Below are 25,493 nucleotides of genomic sequence, written 5' to 3'. Positions count from 1 at the left end.
ACGGTGTTTCAGGTAATGTATTAGCATAGATAGAGGATTGGTTAACTAACAGAAAGCAAAAAGTGGGGAGTAAATGGGTGTTTTTCTGGTTGGTGATCAGTGACTAGTGGTGTGCCTCAGGGGTCATATTGGGACTGCAATTGTTTACGATTTACATAGATGATTTGGAGTTGGGGACCAATTGTAGTGTGTCAAAATTCACAGATGACACAAAGATGAGTGGAAGAGCAAAGTGTGCAGAGGATGCTGAAAGGCTGCAAAGGGATATAGATAGTCTAAGTGAGTGGGCGGGGGTCTGGCAGATGGAGTACAATGTTGGTAAATGTGAGGTCATCCATTTTGGTGGGAATAACAGCAAAATGGACTCTTATTTAAATGGTAAAATATTGCAGTATGCTGCTGTGAAGAGGGACCTAGGTGTCCTTGTGCAGGAATCTCAAGTAGTTGGTTTGCAGGTGCAGCAGGTAATTAAGAAGGCAAATAGAACTTTGTCCTTCATTGCTAGAGGGATGGAGTTTAAAAACAGCGAGGTTATGTTGCAGCTATATTAGGTGCTGCTGAGGCCATACCTGGAGTACTGTGTACAGTTTTGGTCTCCTTACTTGAGAAAGGATATACTGGCACTGGAGGGGGTGCAGAGGAGATTCACTAGATTGATTCCGGAGTTGAGAGGGTTGGCTTATGAGGAGAGATTGAGTAGACTGGGGCTATATTCATTGGAATTCAGAAAAATGGGGGGAGATCTTATAGAAACTAGAAGATTACAAAGGGAATAGATAAGATAAAAGCAGGGAAGTTGTTTCCACTGGCGGGTGAGACTAGAACTAGGGGGCATAGCCTCAAAATAAGGGGAAGTAGATTTAGGACTGAGTTGAGGAAGAACTTCTTCACACAAATCGTTGTAAATCTTTGGAACTCCCTGTCCAGTGTAGCAGTTGAGGCTACCTCATTGAATGTTTTTAAGGCAAGGATAGATACATTTTTGAACAGTAAAGTAATTAAGGGTTATGGTGAGCGGGCAGGTAAGTGGAGCCGAGTCCACAAAAAGATCAACCATGATCTTATTGAATGGCAGAGCAGGCTCAAGGGGCCAGAAGGCCTACTCCTGCTTCTAGTTCTTATGTTCTAAACCCATGCACACATGGGAAGAACGTACAAACTCCACAGTGACAGTCACCAGAGGCTGGAATTGAGCAGCAGTGCTATGCCACCATACCGCTCTATAGATAAAGACTTTAAAAGAAGCCTCCAATTAGGTGAATGTAAAGGATCCTATGGCTTATATTGTTAGAGGGTGGTGGCCAGAGTATGGGAGAACTTTTTACACTTCTTCACATTGCCATAAGGTCTTTTACATTCATCTGTTTCACCTCCTTTCATGTGCTAAGACTGATGTATGATTTGAGGTGCCTGCTTATCTATAAGATAGAATATTAAGAATGACTATCTGAATTAAATGTTTAAATTCTGGAGTGGATTTTGAACCCATAATTCTCTGTTTTAGATCAACTGAGCCAAACTGACATTTGCGAGGGAAAAACCATTTTGATGATGATTTTCTATAAGGCAATCAGTAATAACATGTCAAAACCACGTTTGTGTCAGTACAGATCTTCGCTGAACCAAACCTCTGAACTTATAGGTACTCCAACTTCTTTTGAAGAATCATTTGATTATTTTATTCTTACAAATATACATGTGTAAATATACATTGTTTCTCCAAGGGCATTCACAGCCTTGACTTTTATCTTATTTATATCCTACCATTGATTTAAGCATCACTGTTATTTTATAGTTCAATTTTGGGCTTTCCATTTATATGCATCATTTATATTGATAGGATATCAAGGATATTAACAATTTATATAATGAATGGTATATATTATTTTTCTCCTTGTACTTTCTCAGTCTTCACAGTCAATTAAACTCCACTGAATGACAGATAAAATGCACCACTTAGTTAGTTCTCGTCAACAATTCAAAAGTTGGTCTTGCCAAAAGATTATTTGGGTGGCACATAGTTAGCACTGCTGCCTCACAGCGCCAGGCACCCAGGTTCAATTCTGGCCTCGGATCACTGTCTGTGTAGAGTTTGCACTTTCTCCCTGTGTCTGTGTGGGTTTCCTCCGGGTGCTCCAGTTTCCACCTATAAAGATGTGCAGGTTGACTGGCCATGCTAAATTGACCCGAGTGTCAGGGGGATTAGCAGGGTAAATGTGTGGGCTTTCGGGAATAGGGCCTGGGTGGGATTGCAGTCAATACAGACTCCACAGGCCGAATGGTCTCCTTTGGTTCTGTAGGGATTCTATGATTATAAATTATGTGTAAAGAAATTATAAAATGCAAATCACTGGTTACCATGAACTTTATACATTTTGGACTTAAGCACAAAGGAATTATTTACAAAACAACATATTGTCCAGATAAATTTTAAACACATTGCAATATTCCAGTGAAGAATAATGATTTGATTAAATTGAACGTATAATGCAAAAAGGCTGGACATGTAAGTTCATCTAACTTTAAACTAAGTATTAAATTTTATATGACTAATAAGTTTATTCATTCATTAGTGTCACAAGTAGGCTTACTTTAACACTGCAATGACGTTATTGTGAAAATCCCCACCCTGGCACCTGTTTGTATACACTGAGGAGAATTTAGCGTGCCAATGCACCTAACTAGTGTGTCTTTCGGGCTGTGTGAGGAAACCAGAGCACCCAGAGGAATCCACGCAGACACGAGAAGAACGTGCAAACTCCACACAGACAGTGACCCAAGCCAGGAATCAAACCCAGCTCTCTGGTGCTGTGAGGCAGCAGTGCTAACCACTGTGCCACCCAAAATATAAACATTTATATATATAAATGGTACAAAACAAAATTCCTTGGCAGCTAGGTGGGTAAAGTCAGTGAAGTCGACTCAATAGATCCTTGTTCAAGAGAGCTTTATTTAATCTCAGCTAGGAAGTAGGGTTGCTACAGTCAGCTTCAAAATCACCAAGCTGGAGGAAAGAAAGCACCAGATAGTTGCAATCTAATGCTGGAAAGTACATGTGTGTAGGGAGGATTCGGGCACACTGTCAAACAATCCAAAATTGAACGCCAGGCAAATTGTACGAGTACCTTCATATGGGCAAGCAAATTAATTAAACGCTGACCATGATGGAAATTTAGAACTATTATAGTCTTCATAGCTGTACGTCATATTAGGCAATCAATTTACATACATATTCAAACATAAAACAAATCTATGCTTTTTTGGGGGAAGTTAAATGGATAGGGGATCATGTTGGATGAAGATAAAACCTAATGAATGCTAATGGGGATGCAGTCCTTTGCAGTAATGGTAGCTTCTAAATGAAAGAAAACATAAAAGCTTAGTATTTTTATCAAACCAAGTATACTTCTGGTTGCACCTTTCTATGTTCAGCGTAGGTACAAGGGAATTTGGCGCCAATTTTGGCTCCATGGATGCTGCCAATTGTCTTTTCATGCCGTTTTTGAAAGTTTGAAAGCCCTTTCTGCCAGTTCATTTGATAACAGGTGAAAAGCTGCTGTTTGGATGTGTCAGACATCATTAATGTGCACAAAGTTCTGGAAACCACTGGTTGTAAAAATTGTGCCATTGTCAGAAACCAAGACTTCTCCTATCCCGTGTATGCAGAAACTTTGTCGTAATTTCTCAATCGTAGCATGAGAGGTCGTAGAGCCCAAGCAGTGCACCTCCAGCCGTTTGGAATGTGAATCTTTCACGATTAAAAACATAGAACCCATAAGAGATCCAGCAAAGTTCACGTGTACTCATATCCATGGATTTTCAGGCCACTCCTGTTATTGTAGGAAGGTTGAGGGAGAAGTTTTTCATTCTCTTGACATTAGTCAGAACGATTCATGAACTCTGTGATGTCTCCGTGAGGCCAGCCAGCAGACAAAGCTCCTCGCCAGCATTTTCATCTTTGATACTCCAGGGTGGTCATTACATAATTCTGTTAATATCTAATGCTATTATGATGGCATCATGTTGGAGCTGGTGGAAATGGTGGATGATGATCTATTGAATGCAGCTGCTGGTGGAGTGAAAGGTGAGGACAAAGGCTGTCTATTACATTTTTTGGAGAGAGAGAAAGGAGTCAGGGCAGAGATGTGGAAAATGGTCAACCTGATTAAGCGTTCTGTCAACTGAAGGGTGAGGCTGTCACTGGAACAGGTGCAAACTGAGGCTGAGAAACTGGAAGAATGGAATGGAATCCTTAAAGGAAGTAGGGTGTGAGGAGCTGTAGTCGAGGTACTAAAGGAGCACTATTTGCACAAGTAGTGTCACCTTTTCAAGATGAGCAAGATTGAGCTTTGTCAACGTTAGCCATTGCTCAAGATTTGTTTTCAATGCTTTATTTACTGAAGGACACTTTTATTGTGCTTCTTATTTCATTCCATTGTTGAAGACTGACATTTATATATTTCATTAAGAAATTTACAATAGGAAAAACCAACTACTTGATGACAAAATCCTCACATGTAATTGTATAAAAGTATAACAAACCTGAATTTAGTCATGTAATTGCAAGAAGCTGTTGTCCAAATAGTACTTTTATGCTTTAAAGTAAATGAAAATTATAGTGCGAAAATATTTGTGCAGATGTCTCAAATAATCAGCTGAAATTCCTCATCACAGTGTTATGAAATACTTTTGTACAGGCAAGAAATTATTGCTGAAAAAGGGTCGTGCCAATGTTCAAAAGCATAGAATATTTTTTCTTTGGGGATATGCTTCAGAATTAAGCACTACAAAAATGGTAATGCAGGTTTAAAATTAGGTTAATAGGCATTCAGAGGTGAGGTTAATAATCGTATTTTAAGCAAACTAGAAGTGCCATTAATTTTTAATGTGGGAACATTAATGTGGGATGAATTTCTTCGGGGGGGGGGAATTGTCAAATTTTGGGGTGTATACTATACCCACACCAAAATACTTATTCACTGGCAGTTTTTCTAACAACTCCCCATTTTATCCCAGCTAGTTGCCCTGCCTTTTAACAAAAAATTGCCTCGTATTCAACACATGGATTGAAGTTTTTGGTTCCCTTTGTGTTTTGCAGCTGTACGAGACACCACCCCTCCCCCAATTCACAGCAGCGCTCACTAAATTCTCCCATTGTGCGGTCCCCACCCAGTCCACATTTGGGGTCAACAGTGCTGGCAAAGTGTGTTAGAAAGTTGCAGCAGTTTTGATTCGGGCTACACTGTAACTATTCGTGATTCAGCTTTGTTACAATATCCCCCCGTCTCTGAGACCTGAAAATGGTGCATACTCTACCATGCATTTAATCTCCTCACTTCCCTCACACACCCCCATATCGCTGCGCAAACTTTAAAACAAATGCAAAATAGATTTTTTTTGCCGATCCCCACACTGAAGTATACATTTCTCATTGCATTTCACGTCTTGTAATACTGCAGTCTTCCAGCTGTTGACCACATGATGACTGCTGTTAACAGAGTAGTAAAATCTCTGCACCAATTGAAGCTGGTCAGTGCTGGGAGGTTTTATCAGCTATAGCACGTACAGTTAAGGAAAACAGATCACACCATACCCAAAAAAATCTCCCTCCACACACACACACACAGGCGGATCCACGCCTACTTCTTTCTGTTGCAGCTTCTCAGGAGGATAAAGGTAAGGGATAATGGGGATGTGTGGGAGGGGGGATTAAACTCCGGTGAGCACTAATTTCGTTTTCTCGCAGACATGTACTTAATTCTGGTTAATACTGAAACGTGTGGAGATTTATGAGAGTGGGAAATGGGTTTACTGTTAACCACAGCTGTGGTGTCAGCTCTCTGCTCTTCAAGTAATAGTTACTCGACCAAGACCTGAGACATTTGAAATTCTGGCGGTGTAATTAAGAACCGGGACAGATAAAGACTTATTAAAAAAATATATTTAAGTTGGATTCACCTCCGCCCCTTTTCGCCGCAAGGGGCTTTTTGAATGAACCATGCTTCAGTGGCTGATTTTTTAAAAGGCTGTGAGCCAGTTTCATGTAATGAGTGCTCGCTTGGCATATCTTTCTTTTGCGAGTTAATTTTTTTTGGGGGGGAGAGGGAGGGAAGAAAAGCACTTAGGGGAAATGTGCATTTAAACAAAAATGAACACGCTTTTTTTTAAGGACTGATTTGAGGAGCAATTTTTTCACCCAGAGGGTGGTGACTGAGTGGAATTAGCCGGCACAAAGTAGATGAGGCCAAAACGTTGTGTGATTTCAATAATTAGGTTTAGTTCTTAAAGGGATGGAGGAATAAGGGGGAAATCAGGATGTTGAACTGGATGATCAAAATGAATGGCAGGGCAAACTAGAAAGGCCGAATGACTTACTCCTGCTTCTAGTTTCTATGATATATTGCGCCCCAGGAGCCGCTCCTTTTCTGCAACAAAATAAAGAGAATTGCACTAAAGCAGTAAGTTCCGAATTACAGCGGGATGGCCGAATGCAGTGGGGAGCTGGGCTCACCATGCAGCTAGGGTTTGTTTTTGGACATACACGGAACGGAAGCGGGGGGAAGGAGGAAGAGCCGTTAACGGTTCTTTTTTTAAAATGGACCCCGAGCGTTCCATCTCGCGCGACCGAGCCCCGGCTCCCCGGGCGCGAGGGTAGTGCGCAGGCGCAGAGGCTTGGCCTGCGCCGGGCGTTGTGTCGGTGCTGTCCTTCCTTCCTGCCCAGTCGGAGCCCATCCTCCAGCAGGATAGGGTGGGCTGGGCTGGGTATCTGTCTGTGTGCCGGAGGTGCTTTTTTAAAGCCAACCCAATGCTTCTTAGGACTTGTTGCGGGGCGAACAAGGACTTACCAAGAGGTACAGATCTTTCCATCTCTCTCTCCCCTCCCCATTATGTAAAGCTTCATTTTGAATACAAGGTGGGAGGACAAAGTCAGCCCCCTTGTCCCTATTTTACAGTCTAGAACATAGAAACGGACTAAGTGGTGTTGGAAAGAGTTTTGTTTCCGGAGGAATCAAATGTTTTTATCTTTCCTCCTCCCACCCCGACGATTAAATGTGTAAAAAGAAAAGGTGGTTGTGCAAATAGTCTCTCGGTCGTGCAACTCTTGTGGCGCGGCTACTTGATTTTTTTCCCTCCGGCGTGGTGACTGCTTTGGTCGTCCTCTTATTCTCCCAACAGTTTTGATGCAGCAATGAGTTTGAACCAGTGTTTTTTTTAAAATAAGTGGGTTCTGATATCTGTCGCAGCTTTGGTGTGCCCCGAGTTCAGAGGAGAGGATTTCATGGAGTATCTGCGTGGATTGTGGCTGTTCAGCTTTCTTTGCGATTTCAGGTGGACACATTTAAATACCAAATGTGTTCACTGAGATTCACGTGCTTTTTAAAAAAAGACACACAGCCTTAATTAATAATTGCAGAGGATCTTTGATTACAATCTGCTCTGTAAATGGGCTTTCCTAGAGGAATCAATGCGCTCTGGTAAACAGTAACACATTTGGTTCTCCAACTTATGGTGGGTTAGATGGTGCTGTTGGGAAAACTTCAAGGCAACAACGTCAAGTCTATAAGCAGTAGAGCTAGCCTAGATTGTTTCATACATTTCACTAAAGTGGAAAATATATTTTTGTGGGATTTGTTGAGGTACGTATGATCATCCCTGTTTGGGAGAGATCTTGATGTGGGTATGCCGGCGTTGGACTGGCGTAAACACAGTAAAAAGTCTGACAACACCAGGTTTTAGTCCAACCTAAAACCTGGTGTTGTCAGACTTTTTACTGGGAGAGATCTCCCAGTACCCTCCAGGCTTGTTTTAATTATCAAAGTCCATTGCTTCAGTTGCCAGTTTTTTATTGAAACAGCGCCTTTCTCTTTATAGACAGGATTGGAAAGGCCTTGTCTTATTAACAATTGTTGAAATAAGAGAAACTATTCACCCACGCGTTTTCATAGAATCCTATAGTGCAGAAAGAGGCCATTCGGCCCATCAAACCTGCATCATCCCCAATCCCACTCAGCCTTATCCCCATATCCCTACATATTTACTCACAGATCCCTCTAACCTTTGCATCCTGGGACAATAAGGGGCAATTTAGAAAGGTCAATCAGCCTAGCCCGCACATCTTTCTATGCAATTTTCATCACATATATCCCTAAACTTGAGTACTGAATTTCCATCTCCTAATAAAATGCTGCTATTGAGTTTTATGTATTATTTTCTCATCAACAGTGTACTGAAGTTCAATTTGCAGTATGTTCAAATGTGCCTGTAAGTTAGATATAATAACCAGGCACATGGGGGCATTTGCTTTTCAAACTTAAAAATGGGTTAGTTTTTGGGGTCCGTCCTCTGTCTTTTCGCTAACAACTTAGTGTGGTGTTTGGAAAAGGCTTTCAAGCAAAGATATTTCCGAGATCAGTGTGCTTTCTGCTATCCCTCTTTGCATCAGCTCTTGTCCATCGAGTCTGTGTAACTACACATTTTATGTAGACCTGTAGTTTACTTACATGTATGTATTTCACCCTTTATTTCACCCTTTGGCTCTCTACAGCATTATATAGGAGAAATGCATTTGTTATTGATTGCAATTAATTACAACACAACTCGATGTTGTTGTTTGTAACCTGTTTGAGCTTCTCTTGTCGTTTATAAAGTGAACTAGGATTGAACCAGCACACCTGTCGAGAGAATGGTGCCCGTATTATATAATGTGATGTACTTTGACATTGAACATCCGGCTTTGTGACCAGGCTGATTGCCTTGTTTATGCTTATGTGCCTTGTGCAGAAAAAGTGTTGAATTTCTGAAGCTGTTATCTGGTGGTATGTTCTGTGCATATCATGTGATGAAACAAAATTGACTCTTTTGGCATGTGACAATTCAGCTACTACTTGTGATGTTTTTGGAAGAAGTTATGTTTCATGGTGATCTAACTGTCCCCTGGGAAGCACATAACTAGTGCTTTTCTGATCTTTGAGTCTGGGATATTTGTATTTCCACTGGTTTAACTGTTACTTCCAACAGTTGAGGATGAGGAGAAGCATTTGTTACAGCCTCCTATGATCCGTCAGCCGTATGTACAACCCTTGTACATGGCTTTCTTTAACCTCACAAAGGCCATGAGGGATTATGGCACATACTCAATTTTGGCTGCCCTGAAACATACCCCCAACTGCTCCACACTGATATACAAAGCTTTGACCTTGAATTCACAGTCTGACTGTGTAAGACTGTGTCATTGAATCAGTGTTCTTCTCGATCTTCGTTGCTGCCACTTCAGTCAGTAAATTCCTCACTGCAGTTGAGCAAACAAGAATTTGTTCAACCTTCGCCACCAGCAGGCCTGACTCAACTTCATTCCAAGATTCAACACTACCTTGCCAGTGCAGTCTTCTGATGTCTTACTGAGTATTTGAAGACCCAGCCACAAGCTCATGATCTGCAGAGCAGTTGTGATACAATCTGGGGATTCAGGTTAGACCATTTAGGACAGAGATGAGGAGACATTTTTTTCACCCAAAGAATGGTGAGCCTGTGGAATTCATTATCACAGGAAGTAGTAGATGCCAAAAAATGAATGTATTCAAGAGGTGGCTGGACATAGCACTTAGGATGAGTGGGATCAAAGGTTATGGAGAAAAAGCAGGCTTAGGCTATTGAGTTGGATGATCAGCCATGATCATAATGAATGGCGGAGTAGGCTCGAAAGGCAACGTGGCCTCCTCCTGCTCCTATCTTCTATGTTTCTATACCTATTCTCCTGTATGGCTCAGACATGGACTATGAACAACAAGCTCATTAGTCCTGGAGAAGTATGCCCAGCGCTGCCTCTGCAAGATTCTACCAGTTGGTTGGCAGGATAGGTTTACCAGTGCTCAGCCCCATATCCCTAGCATTGATCACAGTCTATTAGCTCTGCTGGGTGAGTCGCATCATCTGCATGCCTGATATGAGACCCCCAAAACTAGTGCTTAGTATGGTAAGTGAGTTCCTAGGAGGGCAAAGGAAATGTTTCAAAGACACACTTGAGTGCAACATCCCTGCTGACACCTGGGAACCCCTGCCAAAGGCCACACAGTGGAGAAAAAGCATATAGGAAGGAGCTGATCTTGAATTGACAGTGCTGAGAGTAAGCTGAAGCCAAGTCTTGACAGCAAAAAAAACGTGGCAACCCAGGTACCTCACCCATCTGTTTTTCAGACACTGTAGTTGCATATTGCTTCCACATTCTTAGAAAACTAAGTCCAATGTGGTAGTACAAGACCCTAAAGATACTGAAAATTTAGAAATTTTTAGAACTCATAGAAATTTAGGGTATTCCTGAACAAAGTAAAAGCTCCTGGTGGCTTGGGCGAATACATTGCCTCCTTTGGTATTAAGGAAGGCAATTAGAGAAGTATGAACTGATCCTTATCTTGGCCAGTGCAGCAGAGGGGTACTAAATTAGTTTCCATATTCAAGGAGTCAGATTTAAATTCATCAAATTCCATTCCTGTGATTGGATTGGTCTGACACGGGACTTGTGGAAAGGATGTTTCCTCTTGTGGAAGAATCTAGAACTTGGTTACAGCCGTCACATTGAATAGTGAAGTAAGTACAAGGGGCCAAATGGCCTCTTCCTCTTGATTTGAATGTTCAACGAGGAAACCACCTACATGGCCTGAAGTGCCCTTTCCAAGATGCAGTCTACTACCACTGTTCAGGATCACACTTCAAGGATTCTCTCTTGAAAAGGTGACTGCTGATATGCTACTTGGGTCATCATATCCCTGGGAATTCAGTTCTGCTTTTAGGAAGAGTAAAAATTCTGAAAGCTGTGGATGTATTTTTAATAAGTTGCATACAAAAAAAAACTGCCTCCTGAGTGCTAACCAAATAATTGAGTTGCTCATTTTAGATGTCATTTTTTTATGTCAATCAATTTGAAGTACAATATTGTAACTTGCTGCTGCATTTGACCTACCTCTAATGCAAGATGTTGAGTTTTGTGGAAGTCTTCCATTGTATGTGGTGCTTCACTCTTCCTCCAAATGGGGTGCATTTTGATGGTCCATGGAAATGATATGCAATCCTTTTATCCCCAGCACAGTTTTCAACTGATCCTAGGTTGATGGGATTGCACACCGAAGTGCTATATAAATTCAAGTTCTTTGATTTCTCTTTCTTGCTGTAATACATTAATCTAGTTCTTGTGTTTTGACATACATGATAAATTGCTTTAATTTAGCACTTTAACCTAAGAATAGCTGACATGGAAAAACTGAAATGGATTTAATGGTGGGTCCTAACCTAAAATTGAGGTGTTAGAACAGAGGAGAATGTATCCAACCTGGCTGTTGCACCTACAAAAGGAGTGGATGATGCTGCAAGAGTTAAATTGTCCAAGTTACCTTCAGCATAAAATAGGTGAAACTATATTTTAAAATGCCAAATTTTTCTATCCATTGAAGCAAAAAGAAAATAATTTTATTGCATCTTACTACTATTACAGTTCATTTATAATTTGTTGTAAATCAATTAACCTCAAGACATCTAACACAGTAAAATATGGTGTAAGTGGGATGACAATCACCAGGAACTGATGTGCAAAAAAAAAGGGGAAAGTGGTGATGTTCTGAAATTGAGTCTGGAAGACTGAAGTACCTAATCAAAAGATGGAGTGACGTCTGCTTTATTAGAACAATGTGGGAAGGAAGCTGGGGACAGAGTTAAAATAACAGATAACTGGAAGCTCAGGGTAATGCTTGCAGACTGAACATGCATGGCATTTCTAAAGTTACTTAGAGAATAACGGTCTGTAGACAAGCTAGCTGCTCGATCATTTCCAGCTGAATTAAAGTTTTCATAAAAAGAGATTGCACTGAAGAAAGCATTTTTAATTGCAATGAGATGGATCTATACAGTGCTACCAAAGGAAATAGTGACAAGAAACAACAAAGACAAGGCTTACAGTCTTCCTTTGCTGCATCAGAACCGGTCTACAAGCTGATTCTGTTCAACATCAGCAGAATATTGTCAAACTATGCTACTTTTTGTAATCTAAACCTAAAATCGCCACCATTTTCAATACTAAAGCTTAGATCACTTCAATTTGTCAAGACTGGTTCCACCATGAACTTGTACAAAACATCTCCACAGAGAACAAACTTCCAAAGAAAGGCAGTTGCCAAGCAGCAAACTGGCTATCTTGCATGGATCAGCTCGCAGGGGTATACACAGACATCTTCAACCTCTTTACGACAGTCTGAGGTCCCTATCTGCTCAAGAAGACGACCATCATCCCGGTACGTAAGAAAAGCCAAGCAGCGTGCCTTAATAACTAATGCCCAATGACTCTGATATCCATCATTATGAAGTGCTTTGAAAGATTAGTCATGGCATGAATGAATTCTGGCCTCCCAGTTTGCCTGGATTCACCCGTGTTCGCATGTCGCCGCAATAGGTCCACAACAGATGCCAACTCCCTGGCCCTGCACTCAACTATGGAGCACCTAGATAACAAAGACACCTAAGTCAGACTCAGAAAATGCTGGAAAATCTCAGCTGACCTGACAACATCTATAAGGTGAGAAAAGAGCTCACATTTTAAATCTGGATGACCTTTTTAATCCAAGGTTTGGATCTCAATGACAAGACAGAGTACAGGAAAGAGAATCTGGTGAACTGGTGTGATGACTATCTCTTCCTCAATGTCAACAAAACGAAGGAGATTGTCATCGACTTCATGAAGCATAAAGGTGAACATGCCCCTGTCCACACCCAAAAGGGTCAAGAGCTTCAAGTTTCACCAACAACCTGTCCTGGTTCCACCCCGTGCCAATGCTATAGTTAAGCCCACCAATACCTCTACTTAGACTAAGGAAACTTGGTATGTCCACTATGACTCCAACTTCTGCAGATAGAAAGCACTCTTTCTGCTTGTATCACAGCTTGGTATGACTCTGGCTCTGCCCGATGGCTCAAACTACAAAGGGTTGTGAACAAAGTCTAGTCCGTCACTCAAACCAGCCTCCCATCCATTGACTCTGCCTTCGCTTTCCACTGCCCTGAAAAAGCAGCCAGCATAATTAAGGACACCATGCACCCTGGACATTCTGTCGTCCACCACCTTCCACTGGGGAAAAAGATAGTGCCCTCAGACTTTTCTATCAACTGACTCAAGAACAGCTTCTTCCCTGCTGCCACCAGACTTTTGAATGCACCTACCTTGCATTAAGTTGACATTTTTCTGCACCCGAGCTATGACTGTAACACCACATTCTGCACACTCCTTTCTTTCTCTGTGAATAGTGTGCTTTGTCTGTATAGCACACAAGAAACAATACTTTTCACTGTGTGTCCCAATATATCTGATAAACTCTGCACACCCACCCTAGAGAACCTGGTAATATGATGGGAGCATATGTGTATCTGCTGAAAAACGTGCATCAAAAATTCAACCATTTTGATCAAGACATAATGTTGACCTTCAGGCATAACTTCAGAAGATAATTGGTCAGCAATATTGAACAATAAGAATGAAATGATAACATGCATGGAAGAGGGAATCAACGTTTTTCGCTGTGCCTGGTAAAAAGTGACTATATCAAAAAACAAGATGCACCGTAGCTTGCTGCACTCGAGCTAGAAGCCAACAATGATTTTGGCAGGTTTCTAAGGTCTCACCTGAAGAAAAAATGCTTAACTCAGAGTTGTTAAAGTGACTGGGGATTGTCAATATTTACAAATCTTGTCTCCAGTTGGTGCAGGCAGGGTTAAGTTTTCAGAGGGGGGAGAAACCCTGCTGGCGGTTTAAAAAAAAATGAGAATGTGTCCGGAATTGTGGACAGCCTACAGTGAACAATTCGGTATCTTTTTGAAAGCAAATTGGGTGGCAGACAGACCACATTGTGCCTGGTTTCTGAGAATGGTTTGGAAGCTAGACATTTGGCCTTCTGAAGTGTTTGATGCATCCTCAGAAGCTAGCTAAGGAATCTTTTCTAAAGCAGTGTGATGTACTAGAGGGGCATTTTGCACCCAAACCACTTAAGATCACAGTGTTTGTGTTTTTTTTACAAGTAGGACAGTTGGACAATGAGACCGCCCAATTAAGATTAGTGGAACACTGTAAACTTGAGGCCTTCTTTAGGACACTCCATGGGATGGACTTGTATGTGACCTCCAACAGGAAGCAATTCAATGAAGGTTGTTGGCAGAGCCAGAACTGGATTTCAAGAAAGCCCTGGGAATTGCGATCTCAATGAAATGTGCCATCCAACAAGGAAGCACAGTTGGGAGCTAGCATGAGGGTGCACAAATTGGCAGAGGCTGAGAGGCAGTTGCGACCCAAGGCAGACCCAATGGCGGACAAGTCCCCAGGACCGGATGGAATGCATCCAAGGGTTCTGAAGGAAATGGCAGAGGTGATAGTGGATGCCTTGGTGATTATTTTCCAAACCTCGCTGGATTCCAGGGAAGTGCCGGAAGATTGGAAAACGGCTAATGTTACGCTGCTGTTTAAAAAGGGTAGCAGGCAAAAGGCAGGGAATTATAGGCCGGTTAGTTTAACGTCTGTTGTAGGAAAAATGCTTGAATCCGTAATCAAGGAGAAAATAGCGAGGCATCTTGAGAAGAATTGTTTGATAGAGCAGACGCAGCACGGTTTCGTTAAGGGGAAGTCGTGTCTGACGAATTTATTGGAATTCTATGAGGATGTGTCCAGTGCGGTGGATAGAGGGGAACCGGTGGATGTGATGTTTCTCGATTTTTCAGAAGGCATTTGATAAGGTGCCGCACAAAAGGTTGTTACAGAAGGTTAGGGGGCGTGGAGTTGGGGGTAGGGTGTTAGCGTGGATAGGGGATTGGCTGTCAAATAGGAGGCAGAGCGTGGGTGTCAGTGGGTGCTATTTGGATTGGCGGTTGGTGACTAGTGGAGTGCCCCAGGGATCGGTGCTGGGGCCTCAGCTATTTACCATTTTATATAGATGATCTGGAGGAGGGAACCGAGTGTAAGGTGTCGAAATTTGCTGATGACACAAAGGTAGGTGGAATGGCAAATTGTGTGGAGGGTGTGGAAAGTCTGCAGAGGGATCTAGATAGGCTGAGCGAGTGGGCAAGGACCTGGCAGATGGAATACAGTGTTGGCAAGTGTGAGGTTATCCACTTTGGTAGGAATAATAGTAGAAAGGACTACTACTTACAGAGCGAAAAGCTGCAGTATGCTATGGTGCCGAGGGACCTCGGGGTCCTTGTGCATGAGTCGCAAAAACCCAGTCTACAGGTGCAGTAGGTGGTCAGGAGGGCAAATGGGATGCTAGCCTTCATAGCGAGGGGGATTGAATATAAAAGTAGGGAGGTCTTGCTGCAACTGTACAGGGCACTGGTGAGGCCACAGCTGGTGTACTGTGTGCAATTTTGGTCGCTGCACCTGCGCAAGGATATTTTGGCCTTGGAGGGAGTGCAGAGGAGGTTCACTAGGCTGATACCGGAGTTGAGGGGGTTGAGCTATGAGGAGAGGCTGAATAGACTGGGCTTGTACTTGTTAGAGTTTAGAAGGATGAGGGAAGATCTCATTGAGACATATAAGATGATGAAAGAGATGGATAGGATAGAGGTGGAGAGGCTCTTCCCGCTCAAAGGACAGCAGGACTAGAGGGCGCAGCCTCAAGATAAGGGGGGGGGGGGCAGTTTAGAACAGAGTTGAGGAGGAACTTCTTCACTCAAAGGGTGGTGAATCTCTATAATTCTCTGCCTGTTGAAGTGGTTGAGGCTTCCTTGCTAAATATATTTAAGACGTGGGTAGATAGGTTTTTGGTAGGCAAGGGGATTAAGGGTTATGGGGAGAAAGCGGAAAAATGGAACTGAGCCACTTCAGATCAGCCATGATCTTGTTGAATGGCGGGGCAGGCTCGAAGGGCTAGATGGCCTACTCCTGGTCCTGTTTCTTAAGGCACACCACCATTATGGCTCGGTAGGTATTAAGGTGTCCGGCTACTGGACAAGGGGGGGACTGTCAAAAGTGGGCCAGTGTAGATGAGGATAAGCCTCTGGGATCTGTGGATGAAACAAATCAAACTGAGAAGATGCAGTTTAAACTTAACATTTTGTCTGTGCAGGGTGAGGCAGACTGTTTCTGCATGATGCTCAAAGTGGAGAGGAAACTGGTGAAGATGGAGGTAGATGTGGCGGTGGCAGTGGCAGTGTTACTGATCCTAGAATCAATATGTAGGGAAAAGTTGAGTCACCTACCCCTGAAGCCCACAAACATCGCTGAGGGCTTACACTGAATAATTGGTTCCTTTTTGACGGCCATGCCTCAGCCAAGGTACAGTTGAGGGACTAGTGTGTTGGAATTACCTTTTGTCTTGTAAAAGGTGATTACCCTGCTATGTTCGGACGATCCTGGCTGAAACTATTGAAATTGAACTCCAAGGTAATCAACGGATTAAGGACACTTCATTTGAACCTGAATGATATTTTGGAGAAATACTAGTGTGTTCAGTGGAACCCTTGGTGACTTGAAGGGAGTGAAAGTGAATCTGCAGCTGAAAGCTGGGTACACGTATAAAAGGTACCAAGGCATGTCCGGTACCAAATGCAATCTGATGCAAAATGGAGGCAGATCTCAAGATTAGTAGTTTTGGGGTTATTGGAGCCCATGGCTACAAGTGAGTGGGCCAAACCCATTGTTCCCATCATAAAGGCCATTTGACTCAGTGAGGCTTTGCGCGGATTTTAAATTCTCACGGTGAATGGACTAGTATCTGTTGCCCCCTTTACCAAGGTCCTGTTTGGTGGCCTTGCTGGAGGTCAGGCAGTTACCAAAATAGATATCTCCCCGGCCTACTTATATCTGGTGGTGTCTGAAGACTCAGCCACCATTGCTGCCGGTTACCATAATCTTTACCAGTATTATGTATTTTGCTCCCTTTGTGTACAAAATAACTCAATCTACAACCAGATGTCAGGAAAATGCAAGTATTTAATTGTAGGTCTTGCTTGCTTCACATTCCAAATCTCTGCCTCAGGGCAATCTTAAGATTCTCCAAGGGTCACATACTTTCTCCGATAAAGGGCAATGCATCCCACTTTCAGAACAGTTGTAGGCTATGATGGATTCGATGCCCTTTATCCAAAAATGAACAGGAGAGTTGGTGCAGACTTGATGAGCTGATTGGCTGCCTTCACTGTAGGAGTGATTCACTCTTGAATTGTATGCTGAGAATATCTTAGGCAGACCCTCAGAATTGAGGATGACTTGCTTCCACTCTGGTTCAGTTCTGAAATGCTGATAAGAGTCTGACTTAAGTGGGTGATGCTGGAAAGGTTGGTTGTGACCAAAAAAATAGGAGCAGGAGCAGGGTGCTAGGCACTTTGGGGCTGCTCTGCCATTCAATGAGATCGCGATTGATCTGATTGTAACCTCACTGCCTACTCCAGGTAACTTTTCACTTGCTTATCAAGAATCTATCTACCTCTGCTTTAAAAATGTTCACAGATACTCGTCCTCAAAAGTGGAAGAGTTCCAAAGACAGTCCACCCTCAGGAAAAAAAAACTCATCTCTGTCCTAAATTAGTGACACCCCCCCGCCCCATGATTTTTAATCACCTGACCTCTGGTTCTAGATTCTCCCACAAGAGAAAATATTATCTCCACATCACATCAACCCCATCACAATTCCCCAAGATGTTGGATGGATTTGTTTGGAGATTCGTGCGCTCCCTCTGACATCTCTACTTCGTGCCATGTTCCTAACCAAGTCTTCCATGCAGATAGAGCATTCTCTATTTTGGTCAGTCACAAACTAGGGTCTCCCTGAATCAGTGAGTGCCATCTCTAAATAATTTCCACTCTCCTCTTGACAGTCTCTTACCACTACCAAGTTCTGCTTTGGGAACTTGGTAAATGGAACTGGTTTTGAATGATTAGCACGTTAATGCTGCGCAAATTGGCTGGCTATGTCTAATGAGCGGTTGAATATTGTAGCATGATGTATGACCAACATATAAAAAAAACCCTAAGATGTCCAGGAAGGTGGTGATGACAGTGATGTCAAGATCAAGCCACTGAATTCATCCACTATCTGGAAGAATCACTCATTGTTTTGAATCCAACCAAAAATCAACTTCTGCAAATGTGCCGCCGCTAACCGAGGTTGGGAGTGATTTAAAATTAGTGCTTTCTCAATATGAAGTCCTCTATTCAGTAATGGTCAATTGCACATTGGCATTCGCATCTGTCAATAGAAGCAATAAAATTTACTCAAATTGATTGTCTTTTGATTTATGGCTACTGCTGGCTCTCTTGAACAGACCTCTTTTAAATTACAGACTTGTGACAATAGTGGAGTCCCAGTGAAGTCTGTAAAACTGACATTGATAAATTGCTTCCTTCGTGCTACATAAACTTTATTCTAAGCAGGTAACAAAACATAGTTTTTTGCAATTTTAACTAAAATGCACTCTATTAGCCAACGTAACCAAACAATGCAGTGTGTTTTTTGCACTCAAATGCAGTTGCTCCATTTTCTGTTAAAACTTAAGGCACTAGGCAACTTGGATTTCATTACAAAATCCAACATACAACGCAGAACTTGGAAATGCAACAGTGGTGAGATGCAATAATTACTCAATTAAAACAAAATTTTTGTCGAAGTTTGAGATTTTTGAATAATACTTGTTTTGGGACAATATTTGGCATTTCTCAGTTTTTAACGCTGGATGCATTTTAAGGATTTGCATTAAATTTTGTTGGATACAGGTATTTCTGTAAAGAGTGCCTTAGTTCAACAAAAACCAAAAGATCACAACTTGGGCCTCCCTGTAATTTGCGAGTAGAATGGCCTGCAAATGTATCACTTATTAAAATTTTGGCTTTCCATTTAAAATAAATTAAAACACTTGTTGTTTACGTTGTACGAGCAGCCTTGATTTGTTTTTGTTCGGTCCACAGACACCTGGTGATTTTCATGGGTCTTTAATTCAGTTTGGCTCAAATTCTTGCAGATTTTGTTGGGATGGATTTGGTAAATACAGACAACTTGTTTCCTATCTTGTGCTGATGGCCATAAATCTGAGAAGAGTTGGTATTTTGTTAAATCCACCTGAAATGAAATTTCTTTCAGGTAAACGTTTAGAAACATTTTTTTCCTGCATGAGACACCCTTGCCACAGATTCCATCCTGCTCCCCAGCTGCTGTCTCTGGGTGAAGAATAAGGGATACTTGGGTTCTGTACTCCATCTCGTGATCCAATGAAGTGAAGCAACCAGGGTGGAGTGAGAGAGAGAGAGATGTCCCTCCTCCCACAGGGAGAAGCTATTGCATTTTCACCTTGAAATGATGTTGTCTGATGCATTTTTATTAATTGAAAATAGATATTTTGTCAAGACTTAAATATAAAGGACACTACCTTTTGTCTACTTGGTTCAAGGTAACCAAATTTATTTATAAAATCTGGATTCATATGTTCACACACGAATTGAAATTGAACATTGCTTACTAGCTACTATTCTTTGTAAACCATATTTGGTTAATTTTTTAATGTACACTTGTGTTGGTATTGTATGAACCATACAAATCATGCCTTCACTGATTTCAATGAAAATTAAGAAGTGGTACCTTGCTGACGTCTTGCAACAAATTATTTGTGATCTTTTGGATTTAATTAAATTATACATTTGATGACTGTAATCATTTGGAAATGTCTGCTCTGTGAAATAATTAAGACACTTTGCTATGTTTTACAGCAGACCATGATTAGATGTGCAAAGGCTATAAATTCACGACATGATATATGGTAAATACATTTTACTTGCGTCCTTTTGAGATGAACACTATACATAACCTCCTGATTCCCTAAAGCCTGTCTGCCGTCTACAAGACACAAGTCACGAATATGCCCCCTTTGCTACTTGAAGCTTAACACCATCCTGCAACTCCCTCCCTAACAGTCTTGTGGGTGTGCCCTACACCACAGAGTTAAAGAAGGCAACTCACCACCACCTTCTCGAGGGCAATTAATGCTAACCCAGCTAGTACTTCCTGTATATCTTGAATGTGAAAAAAATCCAGAGCAAAGCAGTCTGTTTGATTGGCACTCTCCATAAACATTCACTTCCTCTATCACTTACACTGCTGCTACTGTGTATGCCATCTACATTAAGCACTGCAAGAATTCGCCTGGCTCTGTAGCAATATGGTTGCTATCCACTAGAATAGAGCCATCCAACCTTTTCGCGCAAGAGACAACATTTTAACTTCAGGGGTAGATGAGCAAATTTCAAAAAGATAAGGTTTGGTGCAACATTAAACATGAATTTCAATAAAATTTAAGTACGAAGGAAAGAAGCAAGTTGCTGAGCTGAGCAAAAATAAAGCAATATCAAAGCAATAAATTGATAATTTAAAATTGAGAATTAAAGATGAAAGGGTCAAATTGCTTTTTTTTTAAACCTCTATCAGTTTCAGGGTACTTATACACTCACCGTCATTGCCATGCGCTAAAACACTCGCACCTGTTCATATTGTGGGTGAGCGTGACTCCACTCTTGTATGCTCTCACTCACTCGGGACACCGCAGCAATCCCTCCTCCAGGCCGGTCAACACCCTGATTTGGAAATACACCACCATTCCTTTATGGTCACTGGGTCAAAATCCAGGAACTTCCTCCCCAACAGAACTGTGGGTGTGCCAATGCAACGTTACTTTAGTGGTTTAATAAGACAGCCCTCCACCCTCCCTTATTCTTAGGGGCAGTTATGGATGGGCAATAAATGCTGGTCTAGCCAGTGACACCCACATTCCATGAATGACTAAAAAAAGTTACACCTATTCTTACAACCATCCCACCTGTCCCATCAACCTGCACGTTCTCTAGATTTTGTACATTTGATGGGAGTGTGTTTAAGGTGAGTGACATTACTGGGTATAAGTTTTTCAAATCCTTGCATGTTTTAAGTATCTGATTCCATTTCTCTGGAACTGATTTTGTCCTGATCATCCTTTAATAGTAATGTAAAATGAAATATTCATCATATAGGCCCACAGAGTCAAACGTGACATTCACTAGTCAAGTTCAGACATCTCAGGGCAAACAATAGATTGTGGGTTGTCACATCAAACCATTTTTTTCAAATGTTGCCTAGATACAAGTTGTTATTTCTACTCTTTGGTGATCAAGAAGCTCAGCAGTGCACATAGTTATGGTAGCCAAATAAACAATCTGTTGATCTTTTGCAGAGCTTAATATAGCTCGGGTGCAGGTATTTCTATGGACTGTAGCTATAATTTTGGCTTTTTCAAACACACTGGCATAGAACATTAGATTGGTGACAACATTTGTGTTGGTACATTCATTAGCACATACTATTCTTCATTTATCATGAACTTTTGCAATGCTTAGAATGATCTATGCTGTCAAAGTATGAGAATAAAGCAGACCACTTTTTTTCAAATATAATCCATAGCTTTTCTTAATGAGAGCTCCACTTCATATTAAAGGCCACAGACTGAGGTTTTCACATTGCACTGCTGATGAAAAGAAGTGACCATATATTATCAACAGTGCCTCTACATCAATATTGGGTGGCACAGTGATTAGCAGTGCTATCCCTCAGTGCCAGAGACCCAGGTTCGATTCCCAGATTGGGTGACTGCCTGTGTGGAGCCTGCACGTTTTCCCCATGTCGGCCTGAAATCACTGTTTGAAAGACGACCACGCTAAATTCTTCCCCTGTGTACTTGAACAGGCACTGGAATATGGTTGCTAGGGGATTTTCACAGCAACTTTGCAGTGTTAATGCAGGCCTACTAGCAACACAAATAAATAAATTTAACTCTTATGGATCAGCTTTGATGCATTTTTCACTGCATTAGCCAAGCAGCCAGCCTTGCAAAGCTCTGGGGTTTGTTCCAGATAGTATTTTGTATGTGGAGTGATGAATCTCAAAATGTTATTTTATTACCACCTGAAACGCTTGTTGCAAGTCCAATTCTATCCAAACCTGATCCACAAGAGTTTACGCAGGTTGAGGAGAGTATTCAAGAATGTTTATCAGTTTGGGCGCTATCTTTTTGGCTGTATCGTACTATACATAAATAGCATACGTCTCATTTTCTATGTTAGATGTTTGTTGTAAACAGAAAATTAGAGGGGCGTGATGGTAAGTCTAAGAATCTTTTCATTCAGATACCAAATGTGTTGCACTCAACTTGTGAAGAAAGTTTGTGACGATTTGCTCTCCTTTTGTCCGTCGACGTAATTTTGGCAAGGGTAGAATTGGAGTACAGCTAGGGTCTGAGTTTCAAGCAGCAGTGCATTGTGCAATGAATTGCCACGTTTAATTGTATGATATTGTTGAAGAGCTTCCAAAAGATCCTGTGGAGGAAAGGAAGCTTCGATTCCTTGCTCTTGACAAGCAGTTGTCTGTGAGGTATGCCTTGTTTTTTGTCCTGTCGCGTGCCATTTCATATTGCTTGACCCGTCATGAGCTACTGAGAAACTTTTCAAGCAGGTATTACAGTATGCTTCATATCAATTTCCAACTAGCAGTGCCACTGTCAAGTCATACCTCCACAAATGTACCCTGTCTTTTTGGGTGGGGTGGACGGCCCTTGGAAGGCTGAGATAAGTTGGCTGAAAGAGTCCTAGTTGTCACAAAAAGTTCAGTCCCTTAGCTTTAACTGATATTCACACTTATACTCACACACTCCTCGTGACAGAGCTGAAGCAACAGCAAGAAGTGACTCCTTGCCAGAACTGTCAGCAGCGCTAGACTTCAGGACCAGGGCACAGATGTAAGTACTGTAGAAATAGTGTCCTGGGAAGATTTCTTAAGGACGTAGGACAAATATTTAAAAATATGGGGTGGTTGGTCCTCTAGCCTCAGGCTGAACATAATTGTTCGCAATTCCTCCATGCAATTTGACTGAGCTTAAATGAGTTGAAGGATGTAGCATAATTGGAAGGTGTCTTTTTTTTCCAAATTCTCCCATAGTTGGTAACTTGCTAATGTTGATCTTTCCGGATTTGTTCATGGAAAAAGAGCTATTTGGTTGTGATCATGATGATCGTAGAATTCTACTTCCCCGTGTAAGGTTATTGTTAGAAGGTTGGAATTATATTAATCAAGCAAAATAACAGGATTTTTAAAATGATGAATGCCATCTGCACTCTTCATCTTTTAAATTTTAACAAAGACAGCCACAACCACAAAGTGTCCCAAAGTCTTTACAAATACTTCTATAATGTAGCCATTGTTATAATGTAGGATATGCACAGCAAGCTCCCCAAACAGCAAAGTGTTAATACTAGTTAATATTTTTTGTAACATTGATTTGGGGGATCAACGTTAGCTTGTATATTAAGACATCACCCTTGCTCTTCTTTCAAATCGTGCCATGGGACCTTTTAGATCTACCTGAGAGGGAAAATGGGATCTCTGTTTAATGTCTCAACTGAAAGGCAGCACCTCCAAGAACACAGCTCTCCTATGTACTGCACTGAACTATCAGCCTTTTATCACTTGGGTCCTGGAGCAGAACGTGAACTCAACTTTGTCTAGAGGTTTGAGTGCTACCAACTGAGCTACAGTTTGAAGCAATTACTCGTAACCTGCAAATCCAAATAAATAAAATAGCACAAAAGGAGAAAGTAAATATGACTCTACTCTTGTTTTTAAATTGGATCTCTTTTACTTCATCCGGCCAACCTCCTAACCACAATTGACTATGCTTGCTTCCACAGCATGGTCAAAACTGCTGTATTATATTTTAAAATATATATTTTATTTCCCATGTGAATGTCGTGGTAGCCAAATGCAGACTGGATTTCACAATTCTAAAAGAGGCTGCACAAATTGTTGCTTTTAATTCAACCCTGCAATCTAGTCTAATTTATTTCAAACAAATATACATAAACAGGAAACGATGAGTGCAATTCATTGTAACATTCAGTTTTGATGAATTTGGACAATTCACAGAAGATTTATAATTTTCGTTTTTATTTAAAGTTTATTAATGTCATAAGTAGGCTTACATTAACACTAATGAAGTTGCTTGGAAAACCCCTAGTTACCACACTGTGTTCGGGTACACAGTGGGAGAACTTAATATGGCAAGTGCACCTAACCAGCACGCCTTTCAGACTGTAGCACTCAGAGGAAAAACATGCAGACTCCACACAGTCACCAAAACTGGGAATTGAACCCAGCTCCCTGGTGCTGTGAGGCAGCAGTGCTAAACACTGTGCCATTGTGCCACCCTTATAATGGAGCATATTGATCTTTTTGTCCCCTGTCAATGAAGAACAGGCTGTCACCTGCCTTTTAAGACACAAGACCACTGACCTTGCAATCCTAGAGCTAGATGTCCTCCAGAAGTACCTCCGGTTCAATATCAACTTAAGGCAATGATGGTTCATTTAACTCAGGCAAGCGTTTGTGGCTTCAAGCCCCATGCTGGGACCTAGGTTGATACTTCAATACAATACTGAAGGCAGGTTGCATTGTTGGCACTGGCTTTTCAACCAGATGTTAAACTGGAGTGCATATTTGTCTGTTAGTTCTAAGCCTGTTTTTTGGCAAAAGCTTTGTGAGCCTTGTCTAAATGTTTACTGAACAATGGTGACGACACTTCAATAGCATTCATTGGTTGCCATGTACTTTGGGACTTTTTTTAAACCTCCAGACTGAGACCTCTTGAGGACATAAAATGCACGTTTCTCCAAACTTTCAAGGCTGTCAAAGGGAAACATTACACCAGAGGATCAGAAGGATCCTTATCACTCGTCTGATGCCATTGGTCAGTGCTAACTGCACAATATCTAAACATGAACTATTCTGTACGTTCACTAGTTAATTTTTTTTTTAAATGCTCAGTGTTTCTTAATTTGGGTTTTCTTAGTGCAGGTCAGTAAGGATGCTATCTGGATAGGGCTGGAAATAAATTCTATTCAAAGGCCCTTTCTTTCACAGTGTTGATGTCATCCCAATCAACAGGCATGACTAAACTCACTTTGAGATGGAACAGAGAACTTGTGGTACTGATCGCATGTTGGGAGGTGCTGGGGAAAAGGCCATTTTTCTGCTGTCATATCCAAGAGTGAAAGACTAGTAAAAATAAAATCTACCAGATGTTTTAAATTATTTTACACTGTGAACATACAAATTAAGAGTAGGCCACTTGGATCAGCAATCCTCCTCCGTCACTCTACAAGATTGTGGCTGATCTGATTGTAACCTCGACTCCACATTTCTGTCAAAAAAGCCTTGTAATTGTAGTTCCAGGAAAATGTTAGACTTATTAGAAAGTGACCACAACCCCAGTTTATTGGGAGAAGGGGTTGCATAAAGATGTATTTAATGGTGAACGTGGGGATTTTTAGCATTGGCACTCTCAAATCATTTTGGTATTACTGAGTTGGTGTATGTTTTCAGATGTGAATGCCATCTTGCACATTGAAATTGATAAGGAATCATAGAGGCCATTTGGCCCATTGAATCTGCATGGACTGTCCAAAA

General features: G+C 41.5%; 1 protein-coding gene across 5 annotated transcripts in view; it reads left to right on the top strand.

Annotated features, from left to right (window-relative positions):
* Positions 1–5,596: 5,596 nt before the first annotated feature.
* Positions 5,597–25,493, top strand: part of add3a (adducin 3 (gamma) a) — a 236,184-nt gene continuing 216,287 nt past the window's right edge. For 3 of the 5 annotated variants that reach the window (XM_080205872.1, XM_080205870.1, XM_080205868.1), the window contains exon 1: positions 6,694–6,851. The gene's annotated coding sequence lies outside the window, so the exon portion shown is untranslated. Of the gene's footprint in view, positions 5,677–6,692; positions 6,852–25,493 lie in introns of those variants that run through there. The other 2 variants (XM_080205869.1, XM_080205873.1) reach the window with 2 other exon arrangements.

Source organism: Carcharhinus amblyrhynchos, chromosome 17 (genome assembly GCF_965287045.1).
Source record: "Carcharhinus amblyrhynchos chromosome 17, sCarAmb.v2.hapA, whole genome shotgun sequence".
In the NCBI taxonomy this organism is placed as follows: Eukaryota; Metazoa; Chordata; class Chondrichthyes; order Carcharhiniformes; family Carcharhinidae; genus Carcharhinus; species Carcharhinus amblyrhynchos.
The sequence above is the reverse complement of the archived record's forward strand: the minus strand, read 5'-3'. Positions and strand labels throughout refer to the sequence as shown.